General features: G+C 47.1%; 1 protein-coding gene across 4 annotated transcripts in view; it reads right to left on the reverse strand.

Moving 5' to 3' along the window:
* TAF1 (TATA-box binding protein associated factor 1) overlaps positions 1-18,961 on the reverse strand; it is a 441,469-nt gene that overhangs the window by 162,993 nt on the left and 259,515 nt on the right. The gene's annotated exons all lie outside the window — the stretch shown is intronic.

Below are 18,961 nucleotides of genomic sequence, written 5' to 3' on the forward strand. Positions count from 1 at the left end.
TGCTCCCCTGCCAGCAGATGGAGACGGAGTCAAGTTTCAAAGCTGATGTCACCTTAGATATACTCCTGTAGTGACCTCAGCCATTCAGTATTCTCTTCCAAAGCCACTGTGGACATACTATTGAAAAACTTAATTTTAACTTGGATATAACTTAATACTTGATTAAAAAACCGGAGACCGCAACTGTACTCAACCAAAGAAGTGCTGGATCCCAGCAATACTATAGATCCCTTGATCGAGGGATAGGGTGACGGCTTACCTGCAACCTCATGGAATCGAGATTTGCCTCATGGGCGATTCCTTGGTACCGATCATGGGCAGCCATGGGCAGGATGCTGAGTCCATCTGTCTACACTAAGGAAAACAAAATTATTAGATAAGTAATTTCTCCATTTCCTAGCGTGTAGCCAGATGGACTCAGGACCAATGGGATGTGCAAAAGTTACTTCTGAATGGGGTGGGAGGCTGCCTGCGGTCCGGTTAGCACCGCTTTCACAAAGGCTGCGTCCTCTCAGGCCTGGATGTCCAGGCGATAGAACTTGGAGAAGATGTGCAAGGAAGACCATGTCGCTGCTCGACAGATGTTGATGGGAGATAGTAGCTTAGTTTCTGCCAAGGATACTGCCTAGGACCTAGTGGAATGAGCCTTAAACTGAAGGGGTAAAGGCTTCCCTGCCTCTACGTAAGCTTCCATGATCATTTCTTTGATCCAGCGAGCTATGGCAGCTCATGAAGCCACTTCGTATTGTTTTCTTCCTCCGTGAAGAACAAACAAGCGATCTATCTTGCACACCGGTTCTGAACGTTCGGGATACTGCACTAAAAGTCTACTGATGTTCAGATGGCGAAGAAGGTGGTAGGGCTTCCGTGTCCTTGTGTCTATCTGGGGACGGTAAGGAAATGGATTGGTTCAGGTGAAACTCCGAGACCACCTTTGGTAAGAAGGAGGGGACGGTGCGAAGCTGTACTGTTCCTGGAGTAAACCGAAGGAACAGTTCCGACATGACAGCACCTGTAGTTCAGAGATGCGACGAGCCGAGCATATCGCCACCAAGAATACAGGCGTAGTGACAGACTGCACAGTGGTCTAAAGGAAGGTCCTGCTAGAAAGTCCAATACTAGATTGAGGTTCCATAGGCGGACTGGCCACTTTAAGGGTGGTCGGAGGTGCTTAACCCCTTTTAGGAAATGGGCCAAGTCTGGATGCGCTGACAGGCGGGTTCCATTCACCTCGGCCCTGAAGCAGAAGAGGACTGTCACCTGGACCTTCAGAGCTGAGGGACAATACTTTGTGCAGGCCAACCTACACAAATTCCAGAATCATGGGGATTTTGGCCGTTCGCAGGGGCACTCCACGTTCCTCGCACCAGGTCTCAAATATTCTACAGATACGTACGTAACAGGGATGTTGAGAATTTCCACGCGTAAAGCAAGTGGCCATCACGGCCATTGAATATCCACGCTTTACGGTCTGGCCCTCTCAAGGGCCAGACCGTAAGAGAATTGAGTTAGGTCTTCGTGAAGAATCGGACCTTGCTGGAGAAGGTCCCTGTGCAGGGGGAGGCAAAGAGGACTCTCCACAAGAAGCCTCCGCATGTCTGCATACTATGGGCGTCTGGGCCAATCCGGGGCCACCAGAAGGACTAATCCTCTGTGGTGTTCGATCTTGTGGATTATCTTGCCCAGTAGAGGCCACGGAGGGAAAGCGTACAGTAAGTCCTCCTCTGGCCAGGACTGGATGAGGGCATCGATCCCTTGGGAGCACTGATCTCATCTGCAACTGAAGAATCGGGGAACCTTCGCATTGTGAGATGTAGCCAGTAGGTCAATGGATGGGAGGCCCCAGTGATCTATTAGGAGCTGGAAGGCTCTGGTCAACAACGTCCATTTCCCCAGGTCCAGGCTCTCCCTGCTCTGACGTTGTCTTTTCCCACAATATGGAAGGCCGAGATCCCTTGTAGGTTTAACTTCGCCCATTCCATAAGGGGGGTCTATCTCCAGAGACACTTGGTGGCTTTTGGTTCCTCCCTGGCGGTTGATGTAGGCAACCGTTGTTGCGTTGTCCGACATCACGTGGATTACCTGTCCCTGGAGTCTATGGCAGAACTGCAGGCATGCTAATCTGACCGCTTGTGATTCCAGGTGGTTTTCTAGCTCACCTCTTCCTAGGTCCATCGCCCCTGGGTTAATTCCTGACAGTGAGCTCCCCACCCTCGGAGGCGTGCATCCGTTGTGAAGACGATCTAGTTTGGTGGGAACAGGCTTACACCCCTTCTCAGGTTAACTTCCTGTAGCCACCACTGGAGCCGAGAACATACTTCCTTCGGTGGAGGTGAACAGAGTAGTCTTGAGACAATGGGTTCCAATGTGACAGCAGGGAGCATTGGAGAGGCCACATGTGTGCCCTCGCCCACAGTACTACTTCCAGGGTTGATGCCATGAGGCAGAGGACCTGGAGATAGCTCCATACTCTAGGGGTCATTGTGGGGGGTTTTTTTGGGTTTTTTTTTTAATTTTGCAGCACTTCAAAGTGGATTACATTTAGTTACTGTAGGTATTTCACTATCCCCAGAGGGCTTACAATCTAAGTTTGTAACTGAAGCAATGGAGGGTAAAGTGACTTGCACAAGATCACAGGACTTGAACCCTGGTCTCCTGGTTTGTAGTCCACTGCTCTAACTACTAGGCTACTTTTTTAGCATGTTCACTGTTTATTGTCTACTGTTTATTATTTATTATTATTGATTGTTCAGAGTTTCTTGTTTATTGTCTACTGTTCTATGTACACCATGTTCATGGTAGTTCCAAATCTGGTTATCTGTAAACCGAAGCGATATGTACTAGTACATGATCTTCGGTATATAAAAGTCTTTAAATAAATAAATAAATAAATAAATAAATAAATAAATACTCCTCCACTCCATCAACCGATGCATTTGGTCCATCAGTTTCCTTCTTCTTGAGGGAGGGAGGAAGACCTTGTCCTACTTGGTGTCGAACCGGACTCCCAGGTACTCTAAGGACTGGGAGGACTTGAGGCTGCTCTTGTCCATGACCCAACTAAGTTCCTTGTAGGAGGGATCTGACCCTGCTGGTCCCTTGGAGGCTCTCTTACAACGACTTCGCCAGGATCAGTCAGTCATCCAAGTAAAGGTCCACCAGTGCCGCCGCCGCCACGACCACCATAATTTTGGAGAACGTTCTGGGGATGGTTGCCAGGCCGAAGGGCAACACCGGGAACTGGTAATCTTGGTCCAGTACTGCAAAGCGTAGGAAACACTGGTGGTCTTGATGGATTGGAATATGAAGGTAGGCCTCCGAGAGATCCAGGGAGGTTAAGAACTCTCCCTGTTGCACGGCAATTATTTTATTTATTTATTTGAAGCTTTTATATACCGGCATTAGTATGCAAACATCATACCGGTTTACATTGCAACTAATAGGCTGAAAATACAATCAACAGGGAGGGGAAACGGGAGAGAGTAAATACATAGTGCAGAGAGCACTGAAAATTACAAGCATTAGATTTAAAACGGTAACAGGCTATTTACAAGAGTCTATATATGAAGTCTTAAATGGTAACAGGCTAATTACAAAAGTCTATATACAATTTAGGTACCATTTATAAGGGGGCTGTTCGTGGAGTTGGAGGGAGGGGAGGAGGATAGAGGTAGATGGATATAATTAATCTGGGTAGGCTTGTCGGAAGAGCCAAGTCTTTAGTTTCTTTCTGAACTTAGAGTAGCATGGCTCAAGTCTGAGTGTGGTCAGGAGGGAGTTCCATTGTTTAGGGCCTGCAATGGAGAGTGCGCGATCCCTTGTGGCGGAGAGGTGGGCTTTTTTTATAGGAGGTATTGAAAGGGTACCTTTGTTGACAGATCGAATGGGTCGTTCAGATCGTATGGGGCAAAAGGGTTCATCAAGCCAGTTAGAGTTGTAGGAGTAGATGGATTTGTGAACTATGGTTAAAGTTTTAAAGAGAATACGGGATGCTATGGGGAGCCAGTGGAGGTCTTTGAGTATGATCAGCTTTCCGTGAATTGGTAATAACCCTGGTGATAGCATTTTGGAACATTTGTAAGGGTTTCGTAGTGGAGGAGGGTAGTCCGAGGAGGAGGGCATTACAGTAGTCTAGCTTTGAGAAAAGGGTAGCTTGGATGACAGTGCGGAAATCATGATAGTGGAGGAGGGGTCTGAGTTTCTTTAGGATACTGAGCTTGAAGAAACCTTCTTTGAGGATGGAGTTGATCTGTTTTTTTAGATTGAGTTGTTGGTCTAGAATTACCCCAAGGTCTCTTACGGTGGGTTGGGACGATATGGTGTTGAAAGCTGGGTCATTGGAGATCAGGGGTTTAGGGGGTAGGTGTGGAGAAAGAAGGAGCAGCTCGGTTTTGGAAGAGTTTAGGGCAAGGTGGATGTTAGTGAGGAAGTCATTTATAGCGGCAAGACATGTGTTCCAGAATGCAAGGGCATCAGTAAGAGAGTTGTGAATGGGTATGAGGATTTGCACATCGTCTGTGTAAAGGTAGAATTTGAGGCCAAGGTATGTGAGGAGCTGACATAGTGGTGTGAGGTAAATATTGAAAAGGGTGGAGGAGAGAGAGGAACCTTGGGGGACACCTTGAGACGGTGTAGAGCGTGGATTTGGCGTTTCCTATTTGACGGCAAATTTTCTGTTGGATAAGTAGGATTTAAACCATAGCAGGGCTAGGCCTGAGATACCTATTTCGGTTAAACGGTTGATGAGGTGGTTGTGATTGATGGTATCAAAGGCGGCTGAGATGTCGAGGAGGACGAGGAGGTAACAGTTGCCCTGGTCCATGCCTCTGAGTATGTGATCCGTGAGGGAGAGCAGGAGTGTTTCAGTATTAAGGTATTTACGGAAGCCGTATTGGGCTGGATGCAGTATATTATTGTTTTCAAGATATTCTGTAAGTTGGATGTTCACAATCTTTTCCATAATCTTGGAGAGGAAGGGCAGGTTTGAGATCGGGCGGAAGTTGGAAGGGTCTTTGGGGTCTAACGTTGGTTTTTTGAGGAGGGGCTTAACAATCGCTTGTTTGAGGGCATCTGGGACAGAGCCTGAGGAGAGAGAGGAGTTTATAATGTCTGCGATGGGTTTGGCAATAGAATTTGGGATGGAGAGGAGGGTTTTTGTAGGTATAGTGTCTGAGGGGTGAGAAGCGGGTTTGAGTTTTCTGAGAATAGATTCCACTTCTTTGGAGGAGGTCAGGTCAAGGGTTTGAAGGGTAGGAGTAGTGGGGGAAGGTTGAAGGGGGGGGGGAGGGGGGGTCGTGGGAGATGGGTGTTGAAATCTGAGGAGGATGTTAGTGATTTTTGTGAGGAAGTGTTGGGCGATTTCTTCGCTCCTGGTGGTGGCTTCGTTGTCAGGGATAGGGGGCTGGGAGGACTTGGTGAGGTCAGCTACATAATTGAAGAGGGCTTTCGGGTTGTACATATATTTGTGGATCTTAGTGGCATAGAAGTCTCGTTTGGTTTTGAGTGTGGTTATTCTATAATGGAGAAGGGTGGTTTTGTAGCTTGAGGCAAGTCGGGGTGAGGGGGCTTTACACCAGATTCTCTCTCGCTGCCTAAGACTATTTTTTAAGGCTCTTAGTTCTGCTGTGTACCAAGGTTGGTGGTTTTTTGTAGATTGTTGTAGTCTTCGTCTAGAGATAGGGCATAGTTTGTCAGCAATTTCAAGAGTTATACTGAACCAAGAGGTGATGGCAGTTTCAGGATTGAAACAGTCAAGGTTTGTAGAAGCGTTGGAGATTGCAAGTGCCTCTCCTGAGCAGGGTTTCCTGAATGTAATAGTAGTGTTGTTTGTATGGGTTGGGGTAGTGGGAGAGTTGAGTGGTAGTGAGGCTTCTACGAGGAAGTGGTCTGACCAGGGTACAGGGGAGCAGGTGGGGGGGTGGGAAGGTAGAAAACAGTGGTTACTAAATATGAGGTCAAGGGAGTGACCAGCTTGATGAGTTGGGGAGGTGACAATTTGTCTAAGACCTATTGCTTGGAGTGCAGTGAGGAACGTCTCACAAGAGGGGGTGAGGGGGGTGGCATCAACATGGAGATTGAAATCTCCTAGTATAATGGAAGGAATTTCGATGTTGATGTTGGCAGATATGAATTCGATTAAGGGGGAAGGATCCCATTCGATGGAGCCAGGTGGGGCATAAATAAGGCAGATCTGTAGTGTGGGGGATTTGAAAAGGCCAATTTCTAGTTTGGGGGGTGAGGTAGAGTGGGAGAGTTTGAGATTGAGATGCTTCTTGAAGGCTAGGAGGATGCCACCTCCTCTTTTTTTTGGTCTTGGGATGGATAGGATTTCATAAGAATGAGACGGTAGCTGGTTAATGAGGACTGTGTCAGTTTCTCTGAGCCAGGTTTCCGTGATTGCACAGATGTCTGGTTTGCAGTCGGTGAGGAGGTCGTTTAGAATGGGGTTTTTTTTGGAGAGTGATTGGGCATTGAACAGAATAATAGAGAGGGATGTGAGTCCTAGAATTTGGTTGAAGGGGGTCGTGAGGATAGGAAGGAGGGACTTGTATGTGGGGGGTGGTTGGAGGGGAAGGAGGCGGGGGCGTCTGTTGTGAGGGAGGTGAATGCGGCGGATGTGGTGTGTGGTCATGGTGGTTATAGAGGCAAGGGAGTAAAGGGAGGGGGAAGGGGAGGGCTGGGTTGGATGGGGTCCAGATAGGAGTAAGGCCTACACAGGGCAGGGTTTGCAGTTACAGTGTGTCTGGCTGGGAGATAGGGCACAATGCAAAGTATATAATGCAGAATATACAATACAGGTTATACGATGTAAGCTATATAATGCAGGTTATACAATGCAAGTTATACAGTGCAGACTATACAGTGCAGATTATACAATATAGATTAAGCAGTGCACTTTCAATGTGTATAACTGGGAGATAAAGCACAGGGCAGGTTCTAGTACTTACAGTTGGGTGTTAGGGGTGATGCAGAAGTTTAGCAGATGGGCGGAAGAGGGATATTGGATGGGAGCCAGGACGGTAGATACAGGGGGGAGGGAACCTGTAGGTAGCGAGGTTTGTGTGAGCGCAGGGAGGAGTAGTCCTGTGGCCAGAGATGTGTGACGAGCTCCTGTGAGGGTGGAGATAAGTTCTTTTAGGGGACGCCAACTCATTCCATGGTTCCTGGATCCAGGTAGGTATTGGCTGCGGGCAATGTCCTTCAGGGCCGTCCGAAGGGGCGCACAAAGGGGCGGGCCCCTTTGTCGCGCTCCGACGCTCGGCGCGTGGTGCCGGAGCAGCAGCAGGCTTTAAAGAGCCCCAGGGCCCTTTGTGGTTGGCTGCTGGTTTGGGGGCGGGCCTTCTCGCCGGTCAGGGCAGCAGCAGGACGACGCTGAGAGCCGCGAGGTCGGGCCCGGACCCAACGGAGGTAAGAGCGAATTTAATGGCCTTACCCCGGTGGGTCTGTGGCGCCGATCGCGCAGGCCTTCGCTCGAGCCGGACGCTGCTGTGAAGAGGGGGATCGCCGCCGTGGAGAGGGAGATCGCCAGAGCAGCAGCAGGCTTTAAAGAGCCTCAGGGCCCTTTGTGGTTGGCTGCTGGTTTGGGGGTGGGCCTTCTCGCCGGTCGGGGCGGCAGCAGGACGACACAGAGAGCCGCGTGGTCGGGCCCGGACCCAACGGAGGTAAGAGCGAATTTAATGGCCTTACCCTGGTGGGTCTGTGGCGCCGATCGCGCAGGCCTTTGCTCGAGCCGGACGCCGCCGTGGAGAGGGAGATCGCTGGAGCAGCAGCAGGCTTTAAAGAGCCTCAGGGCCCTTTGTGGTTGGCTGCTGGTTTGGGGGCGGGCCTTCTCGCCGGTCGGGGCGGCAGCAGGACGACGCTGAGAGCCGCGTGGTCGGGCCCGGACCCAACGGAGGTAAGAGCGAATTTAATGGCCTTACCCCGGTGGGTCTGTGGCGCCGATCGCGCAGGCCTTCGCTCGAGCCGGGCGCCACCATGAAGAGGGGGATCGCCGCCGTGGAGAGGGAGATTGCCGGAGCAGCAGCAGGCTTTAAAGAGCCTCAGGGCCCTTTGTGGTTGGCTGCTGGTTTGGGGGCGGGCCTTCTCGCCGGTCGGGGCGGCAGCAGGACGACGCTGAGGGCCGCGTGGTTGGGCCCGGACCCAACGGAGGTAAGAGCGAATTTAATGGCCTTTAAATGGAATTTAATTATGACAGAGCGAAGAGTTTCCATGCGGAAGTGAATTATCCGCAGATGACAGTTGATGCTCTTGAGATCCAGGATGGGTCGGAATGAACCCTATTTCTTGGGTACGATAAAATAGATGGAGTAACGCCCCGTATTTACTTGGGGTATAGGTACCTGAGTTATAGCCCTCAGACTGAGGAGCCTTATCAGCGTGGATTCCACTGCCAGTTTTTTGTGCTGGGAGTGGCAAGGTAACATCATGAATATGTCCCGAGGGATACTGTGAACTTCCAGAGCGTATGATGTCCAGTACCCATTTGTCCGATGTGAACTCGACCCACTGCTGATAGAAGAGGGATAGTTGGCCTCCTATCTCCTCGTCCTGTGGTTGGGTGAGCCAAACTTCATTGGGAAATTTGGGTTGAACCTGAGCACAAACTTGTTCCACTTTTTGGTTGTCTGTTCCGAAAGGACTGAGACCTTCCCGAGGATCGAGATGTCTGAAATGAAGAATTTCTGTAGGGCTGGAAGCGCTGGGAGCCCCTGGCCCAACTCCTCATAGGTGAGGGGCGCTGCGACCTCTTTTTCTTATAATCGGTAGCCAGGACACTGGAGATTCACTCCACATACTGGCTAGCTTCTCCAATTCACTTCTGAATAGGAGGGTCCCTTAAAGAGCATCTTTGTGAGGCTCGCTTTAGAAGTTGCATCTGCTGATCAATTTTGCAACCATAGCTGTCTTCTGGTCGCCATCATTGAGGCTACTCCTCTAGCAGAGGTACGCACTAGGTCCGAGCTTGCATTCGCTAAGAGGTCTGCGGTGGGCTCAACCACCTCTCTGGAATGTGCCCCTGAGCTATCTGCCTCTCTTGAGAGAAGCAGATACGAACGAGCAACCAGGGCACAACAGGAAGTGATCTGCAGTGTCATTGCTGTCGAATCAAAGACTTGCTTAAGGATGGATTCCAACCACCTATCATGAGCATCCTTCAGAACTGCTCCTCCCTCTACTGGGATCATTGTTTGCTTCGAGACGGCGCAGACCAGGGCGTCCACTTTCGGGAAATGCAGGCATTCCTTGACCGCTGGGCCAGAGGGTACAAGGCCTCCAAGGCCCGACCTTTAAAACTTGCTGCCGGGGCATCCCATTCCAGGTCAATCAACTCCTGGATGGCTTCCAGCATTGGGAAATAGCAAAAGGCTTTCTGTAGAGGCACCAGGATGGGATTTCTTCTTTGGTTCCGACATATGGTCCGTGCCCGAAACTCCCAGAATCTTCAGGGTCTGGGAGACTAGGGCCAGTAAGTCATCTCTGTGGAAAAATCGAAGCATGGTCCGATATAGCTCCAGGCCTGGAAGTATTTCCCCATCTTCCAATGAATCTGCATCCCCATTGTGATCATGGTGTGTGGGTCCTTGTCAGGGATACCCTTGGTGAGGCGAGGCATGTCCTGGGGCATATTGATAGGGCTGGGAGGGTGAGACTGTCCCAGTTGGGGCTCAGCCCGGGCAGGGGCAATCGCTGACTGTGCTTGAACAAAGGCTTGTAGGCCCTGAAAGAATTCCAACCAGGAAAAGGCCACCGGGTCCATATTTAGCCCAGGAGGAATATGTGCCCTCTCCCGGGGAGGACACAGTCCCAGAATTGCACAGGTTCGGGGGTGCTACCAGATAAGTTCGTGGCTGACCCATCCACCGACTAGGAGGGGCTGGACTTGGAAAGGTTCTGAGAGTCCAGCCCTCCCTGGGCCTCAACATAGTGCTGGCACAGGAAGGATTCCAGGTCAGACTGTGCAGCCCTAATATGGCAGGCAGTACAAAGGGAGTATTGCTTGAGCTTCTTTGCTGCCGGGGCCATAATACTCTGTAGCCTGTGCATTCAGCCAGCTAGTGCCTCTCGAGTGTGCACAGACTTGCCTCATCGTGCATAAATCTAAGCGACCACGCGTGCACGTGGTTATGTGCGCAGTTATACGCACAAAGGCTGGCTCGCACCATGCGTACCGACGGACGAAGGGGGAAAAATGGCGCCACACCAAACTGCATGCAAAATGGCACTGCCGTGGCCTGCCACATGGAGTTTCCACCAAGCCTGAAGTGGGGCATAGCCCAACAGGGGGCCGCTGAACCCACTCGGAAACCTCCTTCCCTCGCCCTAATGGGATCAGGAACGACGTCGGTACGGCATGCCGAGCAAGGAGACCGGAGGAAAGACTTACCGAAGCCCTTCCCCATCTCTGGAAAGGAGGAGTTCTTTACTTACCTGGTCTCAGCACTTACTGGCTGAGTACAGAGACGGTCTCCGGCTGCGGGGGGAGAGGGCTTAGGCAGTCACTGCTGCAATCGGCTTCCTGCACCCGCTGCCTTTCAGCTGCTTCAGCAGCAAAGTCCACGCTGGGAGCCAGCTACCGCGCCAAGGCACACTTCTGAGGGATCTTGGAAATCACCTCAGGAATTCTCAACTGGGGGAGGAACCCTTAGATATCATTGCAGGAGAGCGGGGCTCGATCTTTTTCTCAATTTAAAGGTAAATTTCTCCTTCGAACTAGTGCTGCAATCCTGCTAAATACCGCTGCTGGTGTGGGGATAGTGTCCACATCTGCTAGGAGATGGGGAGATACTGAATGGCTGAGGTCACTGCAGGGGTATATCTAAGGTGACATCAGCTTTGAAACCTGACTCAGTCTCCATCTGCTGGCAGGGGAGCACATAACCCATTGGTCCTGAGTCCATCTGGTTACACGCTAGGAAAAGTACATTTTTTTCTAGTTTCTTACTCCAAGGAATGGCAATGGCTTTTTCTAGTCTATGTCCAAACACTGGGAAAATAATAACGGTACTAAGTTCCAAGTTAAATAATTTGAAATGAGAGAAAATGTTTTCAGAAATGGGTGATATAACTTTAATCTCAAAGCTTTGCTACTCATAATTCGTGCTGAACTGGAAAGAATATGCATGGATAAGATGATGATGATGCAGGGGCAGGGCTTCAGATTTCTTAAGAAGTAGGAAACATTCTGGGAAAGGGGGGAGCCTATTCAGGCAGGATGGGTTCCATCTCAATCAGGGTGGAAACCAATTGATGGTGCCAACAATTAAAAAGTTGCTAAAGTAATTTTTGAATTAGACCATGGGAGAAGGTTTACAGTCACGCAGGAGCACAAGATTTAGAACATAAGAAATGTCATGCTGTGTCAGACCAAGTTCAACAAGCCCAGCATCCTGTCTCTGACAGTGACCATTCCGGATCTCAAGTACCTGACAGATCCCAAAAAGTAGATCTATTTTTTGTTATTTAATGGCTTTTTCTAGTCTACCTAGCTAATATTATTTTATGGACTTTTCCTCCAGGAACTTGCCCAAACCTCTTTTAAACCCTGCTGTGCTAGTTGCCTTGGCCACATCCTCTGGCAACAGATTCAACAGCTTGATTGTGCACTTAGTGAAAAATACTGTAACCCTCCACCATTTGGCAGACGAGTTTGAGGGAGCCACACAGTTCCCAGGAGACCATCACGTATGAGGCCTCTTGACTCTCCTTTGCATTTCTAAGCTCTAGTAGCTCCTAGGATGCTGAGGATCCAAAGGCGGGGAGGAGGTATATACCTCTGGGGCCCTCATAGACGTGATTGTTGGTGCTCAACAGTCACTCCGTGTCATCTTAACTCTCAACCTCTGATCACAATACTCACTGTAGATGGCTTTTCCAGGCACAGCTGAGTACAAAGACTGATGAGGAGGCAATGCTAGTGTTCAACAAAAATGTAACTTAAAAAACAAGATCCAACTCAGAATTGCAAAAATCATGAACAGAAAAAAAAAATCACAATGCCAAAGCCAAAGTATATCTTTGTCCATGGTGCCAATACGTCTGACCCTGTCTCCCTGAACCAAAGTTCAAAACTCCTTCCCTGTAGAGGGTAGGAAAATTTTCTTCATGCACTTACATGTGACAGAGAGGAACCCCCCCCCCCCCCCAAAAAAAAAATCCTCTTTCTCCAAAAACTGCCCAAATGATCTTCAAAAATCCACTGCTCTTTCCCCACACTGTATACTGGATGCAGGGGGTAGATTCACTGGAACTCCAGCTTTTTAGATAAGGTAGGTACAGCCTTCCTGTAGAAACAGATCAAAAAGATGAAAAACTCTCCAAAACCACCAAGAGGATCTCCAAGGCTCTATCCTCAAGCATGCCCAAAAAGATATCTATATATATTCTCTTTAATTGTTCAGTTGTTTAATTAACCCATTGGTGTTCTTTTCTTGTTATTCATCAGTATATTATTTCACAAAACACTTTATTATATTCTTATACTGCCTTATTATTTCTCTCTTTATATATAAGCACCAAACCCATTCCAAAAAAAGGGAACGGTAAAAGCTGCAGGTGGATCCTCAAAATGCAAAAATTCCAAGAAGGCAGGCAAGGAAAATATCTACTGATGGCTGTGGAACTCCAGTCACAATACTTTCTACAATTTAAATCTGTTTCAGGGAATGTCCCCTTGTTGTAACATTATTTAAAAAAGTAAATAACCTTCTAATGATTTTATAAGTTTCTATCCTGTCCACTCTGTCATCTCTTTTCCAAGTTAAAGAGCCCTAACCTCTGTAGCAGAAGAGCCCTAACCTCTATAGCAGGGCTTCCCAAACTGGGGTCAAAAACCTTCAGATGGAGGTCACAAGTGTCTCCTATGGCAGTGTTCTTCAGGCACCAACAACAGCACAGCATTAGTAGTGGAAGTCAGCATGCACTCACAGGCCTTATGCTGATTTTCATTAGTAATGCAGATGCCGCTTGCAGATTATCAACTGCTTTGTGTCCACCCATAAGTGAAAGGGAGGAATGAATGTGCATGGGCTGGAGGAGATTGCCAATGCTCCTCTCTCCTCATCCACCAAGGAACCTACCTAAAAGAAAAATGTTGCTCCTCTCAACTTGCCCCCTCTTCACACCAGTTTTCATCCACTTTTGGCCTTGAGCCCAAAGGAAAATGTTACTGTTGACTCTTGACATCTGGATGAGGGGCTGGTGAAGGGAGGAATCAAATGCAGGAGGGGTTTGATGGTTGGGATCAGGTGGAGAGGGTTGGCTGTGGAGGTTGGGAGAGGGAAATGTAAGAAAAGAGCTAGGGGTGAGAGGGGATCCACTGGGAGGGATACAAGACAAAGATTGGAGGGGAGGCAGTGAAGCTCTGAATTGAACGACAGGAGATGAGAATGACAGTGAGGAGGAACTGGGGGATGGAGTGAGGAGGAAGGGTGACAGAGAATCAGTTGGGGAGTTTTAAGAAGGGCTTGGGTTGCGAGAGAATCAGTTGGGGTATTCAAAACAGGCCGGAGGGGGTAAGAGAGAGGGGATGGGTGATATACAAGGGCATTGGTATGACAACTAATAAAATGCAATAATGTATTACTATCTGTTGGCTTACGAAAAATTTTAAACCGGAAAACAAAATCTACATAACTAATCAAAATATCCAAAAAACTTATTTGGCATGCATCAGCAGTGTAAGTGCACTGTAAATTCTCATTACAATGGATTGACCACATCATAAATTCTCGCAGAGATTCAAAGCTACCAGACCATAAAATATATCTATGTAACGCTTCCATAGTTTAATCTGATCCTTAAAAGAAGAGACCAATAACATTTGTTCTTTAAAGGCTCCCACATAAAGGTTGGCAATGTCAGGGGCCATAGCGGCCTCCATTGCTACCCCTTCGATTTGTTGATAAAAGTGATCATCAAAGCAAAAAACGTTTTCTTTCATTGCGATACTCATAAGATCACTTAGAAAACAGGTAGGAGCCAAAGGGAGCCATTAGGTACCAGACACAGTAGACAGTATTGCCAAAGAACTCAGGATGTATTTCATCCGTGAAATGCGTCACAGTTTGTGGCTCCTCCTCTGTGATTAATCAGTCATGTAAGTGTTGGACACGATCCATTAACTATCTGTTTTGAATAAAGGCTTGTTTTTTGTACCTACCAATTTTTTGATGGCTTTCAATTTCAAGTAGTTCTACAGAAATTTGTTAAGAGTTTTAAGATTAAAAGCTTTCTTTGCAGATAAACCTGAGAGACAAGAAGACCGTTCAGTGATAAAATATCCATCTACTTGGGTTCCTCCAGGCCCTACTGGCAGATGAAATTTATTGTGGATAAGTGCGAGGTAATGCATATAGGGAAAAATAACCCATGCTATAGTTACACAATGTTAGGTTCCATATTACGAACTACCACCCAAGAAAGAGATCTAGGCGTCATAGTGGATAACACATTGAAATAATCGGTTCAGTATGCTGCGGCAGTCAAAAAAGCAAACAGAAAGTTGGGAATTATTAGGAAGGGAATGGTTAATAAAACGGAAAATATCATGCCATGTATCGCTCCATGGTGAGACCACACCTTGAATACTGTGTACAATTCTGGTCGCCGCATCTCAAAAAAGATATAGTTGCAATGGAGAAGGTACAGAGAAGGGCAACCAAAATGATATTGGGGATGGAACAGCTCGCCTATGAGGAAAGGCTGAAGAGGTTAGGGCTGTTCAGCTTGGAGCAGAGATGGCTGAGGTGGGATATGATAGAGGTCTTTAAGATCATGAGAGGTCTTGAACGAATAGATGTGACTCGGTTATTTACACTTTCGAATAATAGAAGGACTAGGGGGCATTCCATGAAGTTAGCAAGTAGCACATTTAAGACTAATCGGAGAAAATTCTTTTTCACTCAATGCACAGTAAAGCTCTGGAATTTGTTGCCAGAGGATGTGGTTAGTGCAATTAGTGTAGTTGGGTTCAAAAAAGGTTTGGATAAGTTCTTGGAGGAGAAGTCCACTAATGGCTATTAATCAAGTTTACTTAGGGAATAGCCACTGCTATTAATTGCATCAGTAGCATGGGATCTTCTTAGTGTTTGGATAATTGCCAGGTACTTGTGGCCTGGTTTGGTCTCTGTTGGAAACAGGATGCTGGGCTTGATGGACCCTTGGTCTGACCCAGCATGGCAATTTCTTATGTTCTTATAGGTGTTGGGGGTACTTCAAATAAGTTTGTCCCTATGATGCTATTATTACTGTAGTGTGAATATATACCTCATGACAAAATATACTGAAATGCTAACATGTAGATCAAAGGTAAAAAAGATACAAGTTTACTTTTAAGTTGCATTTCTCTTAAGTTGCACTTCTCACTCTGGGCTCAATTTACAAGAAATCAAATGATTTACAAGAACCCTAACTTCATGCTACGTGACCTGTTCAATAGATCCCTGGAAATGGGAGTGGTGCCAAGTGATTGGAGAAGAGAGACGGTGGTCCCTCTTCACAAGAGTGGAAGCAGAGGGAAGACTGGTAACTACAGGCTGGTTAGCCTCACCTCAGTGGTGGGAAAAGTATTAGAGTTGCTGCTGAAGGAAAGAATAGTGAACTATTTACAAGCAGCAGAATTGCTGGACCGGAGGCAGCATGGTTTCACCAAGGGAAGGTCCTGTCAGACGAATCTGATAGACTTTTTTGATTGGGTAACTAAGGAATTGGATCGAGGAAGAGCACTTGATGTGATATACTTGGATTTTAGCAAAGCTTCTGATACGGTCCCGCAGAGGCTTGTGAATAAAATGAGAAGCTTGGGAGTGAGTGCCAAGGTGGTGGCATGGATAGCAAACTGGTTGAAAGACAGAAGACAATGTGTGATGGTAAATGGAACTTACTCAGAAGAGAGAGCGGTGATGAGCAGAGTGCTGCAAGGGTCGGTGTTGGGATCAGTCCTGTTCAATATCTTCGTGAGCGACATCGCGGATGGGATAGAAGGTAAGGTTTGTCTATTTGCGGATGATACTAAGATCTACAACAGAGTGGACACGCCGGAAGGAGTGGAGAGAATGAGACGTGATATAAGGAAGCTGGAAGACTGGTCGAAGATATTGCAACTGAGATTCAATGCCAAGAAGTGCAGAGTCATCATATGGGATGTGGAAATCTGAAAGAAATGTATTCGATGGGGGGAGAAGGGCTGATGTGCACGGAGCAGGAGAGAGACCTTGGGATGATAGTGTCTAATGATCTGAAGTCGGCGAAACAATGTGACGATAGCTAAAGCCAGAAGAAGATCGCCAGGGTCATCACCAACTCAAGGAAAGCTGATCACATTACCCCAATACTCAAAGAACTCCACTGGCTCCCCATCGCATCCCGAATTCTCTTCAAAATTCTAACCATAGTGCACAAGTCCATCCACTCGCACAATTCCAATTGGTTGGATGAACCCTTTCGTCCTATACGCACTGAACGACCCACTCGCACTGTCAACAAAGGCACCCTCTCCATTCCCCCTTTGAAAAAAGCCCACCTCTCCTCTACTAGGGACCGTGCACTATCCATTGCAGGCCCTAAACAATGGAACACCCTCCCTACCACTCTCAGGCTAGAGCCATGTTACGCCAAGTTCAGAAAAAAACTTAAAACATGGCTCTTCCGACAAGCCTACCCTGATTAAGTACACCGACTTCTGCAAGTATCTTGCCTACGCCTTGTATATTCCTGTAAATAGTCCGTTGCAGTTTTTATTTATTGCTTTAATTCCTCCACCTCCTGCTCTTTGTATACTCCTCCTTGTTCGCCCTCCCTGTTCATTGTAATTTCTACCTTTAAAGTTACATTGTAAACCGGTATGATGTATGCATACTAATACCGGTATATAAAAGTTTTTAAATAAATAAATAAATAAGAATGCTAGGCCACATAGAGAGAGGAATAATGAGTAAGAAAAGGGAAGTGATTATCCCCTTGTACAGGTCCTTGGTGAGGCCTCACTTGGAGTACTGTGTTCAGTTCTGGAGACCGTATGTCAGAAGGGACAGAGACAGGATAGAGGCGATCCAGAGAAGGGAGACGAAAAAGGTGGAGGGTCTTCATCGAATGACTTATGAGGAGAGATTGAAGAATCTAAATACGTATACCCTGGAGGAAAGGAAGAACAGGGATGATATGATACAATCTTTCAGATACTTGAAAGATTTTAATGATCCAACGTCAACGACAAACATTTTCTGTTGGAAAAAAATCAGCAGAACCAGGGGTCATGATTTAAAACTCCATGGAGGAAGACTCAGAACCAATGTCAGGAAGTATTTCTTCACAGAGAGGGTGGTGGATGCCTGGAACGCCCTTCCAGAGGAAGTGGTGAGGACCAAAACTGTGAAGAATTTCAAAAGGGCGTGGGATAAACACTGTGGATCCATAAAGTCTAGAGGATGTGAATGAAATGAAGACAAGAGGCATGGGGGTGGATTACGGGAATGACGGCTACTACCCTTATTCAAAAAACATACACACAGTTAATGCGACTCCAACATTGCTCTATGCTTCAACGGCAAGAGGAAATGTGGGAGAAAGGATCTGTATTCACAAATAAGAGTGGGAGTAGCTTGGTTGTTATAGCGGTTACTACCCCAAACTAAATTAGCCTGATACTTCACTTTCAATACATATCCAAGCAAATCTCTGCTTCAATGGCAGGGGGGAATGAAGAAAAGAGGATTCATATTGCTAAGGCTGGAAAAACAAATAAGCGTGGGAGTAGCTTGCTTGTTATGGTGATTACTACCCTGAACAAATCAAGCCTGTTACTTCACTTTGAATAGATATACAGTGCAGCTCACTGCTTCAACGGCAGGGGGAATGAAGAAAAGAGGAATTATATTCAGACAGCAATCAACAAGGACTAAATTGAACAGGCTGGGCAAACAAATAAGCGTGGGAGTAGCTTGCTTATTGCGGCGGTTACTACCCCTAAACATTTAGGCTTGATACTTCACATTGATGCAGCTCCAGCACTGCTCTCTACATCAATTGGCGGGGGTTGAAGGAAATTAAAACAAAAAAGTTACCAATAAGGGCCCTGCCCTCAGCAGTCAGAGTAACATAAGTATGAGAAAAATAAGTATGAAAGCTTGTTTGGCAGACTGGATGGGCCATTTGGCCTTCTTCTGCAATCATTTCTATGTTTCTATATTTCATTAAAATATACATGAGATACAATTACAATATTATCAAAGTGATGTTGTGTTAATGTCAAATGAATTATGAGAGGTTGAAGGACCTAAATATGTATGGAGGAGAGGAGAAGCAGAGGAGATATGATACAGAACTTCAGATACATGAAAGGTTTTAATGATGCATGAGCAAAAACAAACCTTTTCCGCTGGAAAGAATCCAATAGAACTAGGGGAGGGTGACTCAAAATCAATGACGGGAAATATTTCTTCATGGAGAGGGTGGTGGACGCCTGGAATGCCTTGCCAGAGGAGGTAGTGAAGGCAAAAACTGCAAGATTTCAAAAGGGCATGGGATAAACACTGTGGATCCCTAAAGGCAAGGAGGAGGGGAATGAAATAAGAGGCTTGGGGGTAACTTGCTGGTATGGTGGATACTACCCTTAACAAATAAGCCTTCATACTGTGATGCAACTCCATCATTGCTCGCTGCCTCAACGGCAGGGGGAAAAGAGAAATTGGATTCAGTCAACAACCAACAAGGATACTGAACTGTACAGTCTGGGAAAACAAATAAGCTTGGGGGTAACTTGCTTGATGCAGCGGTTACTACCTTTAACCAAAAAGCCTAATACTACACTTTTGATGCAACTCCAATATTGCTCTCTGCTTCAAATGCGGGGGGGGGGGGGGGAAATTGGACTCAAACAGTAACCAACAAGAGCCCTGATCTTGGTGGACTGAATAACTGTTAAGTATGGGAAATTGGTAACTATGAGAGTTTGCTGGGCAGACTG

This window comes from Rhinatrema bivittatum, chromosome 6 (genome assembly GCF_901001135.1).
Source record: "Rhinatrema bivittatum chromosome 6, aRhiBiv1.1, whole genome shotgun sequence".
NCBI classification, from domain to species: domain Eukaryota; kingdom Metazoa; phylum Chordata; class Amphibia; order Gymnophiona; family Rhinatrematidae; genus Rhinatrema; species Rhinatrema bivittatum.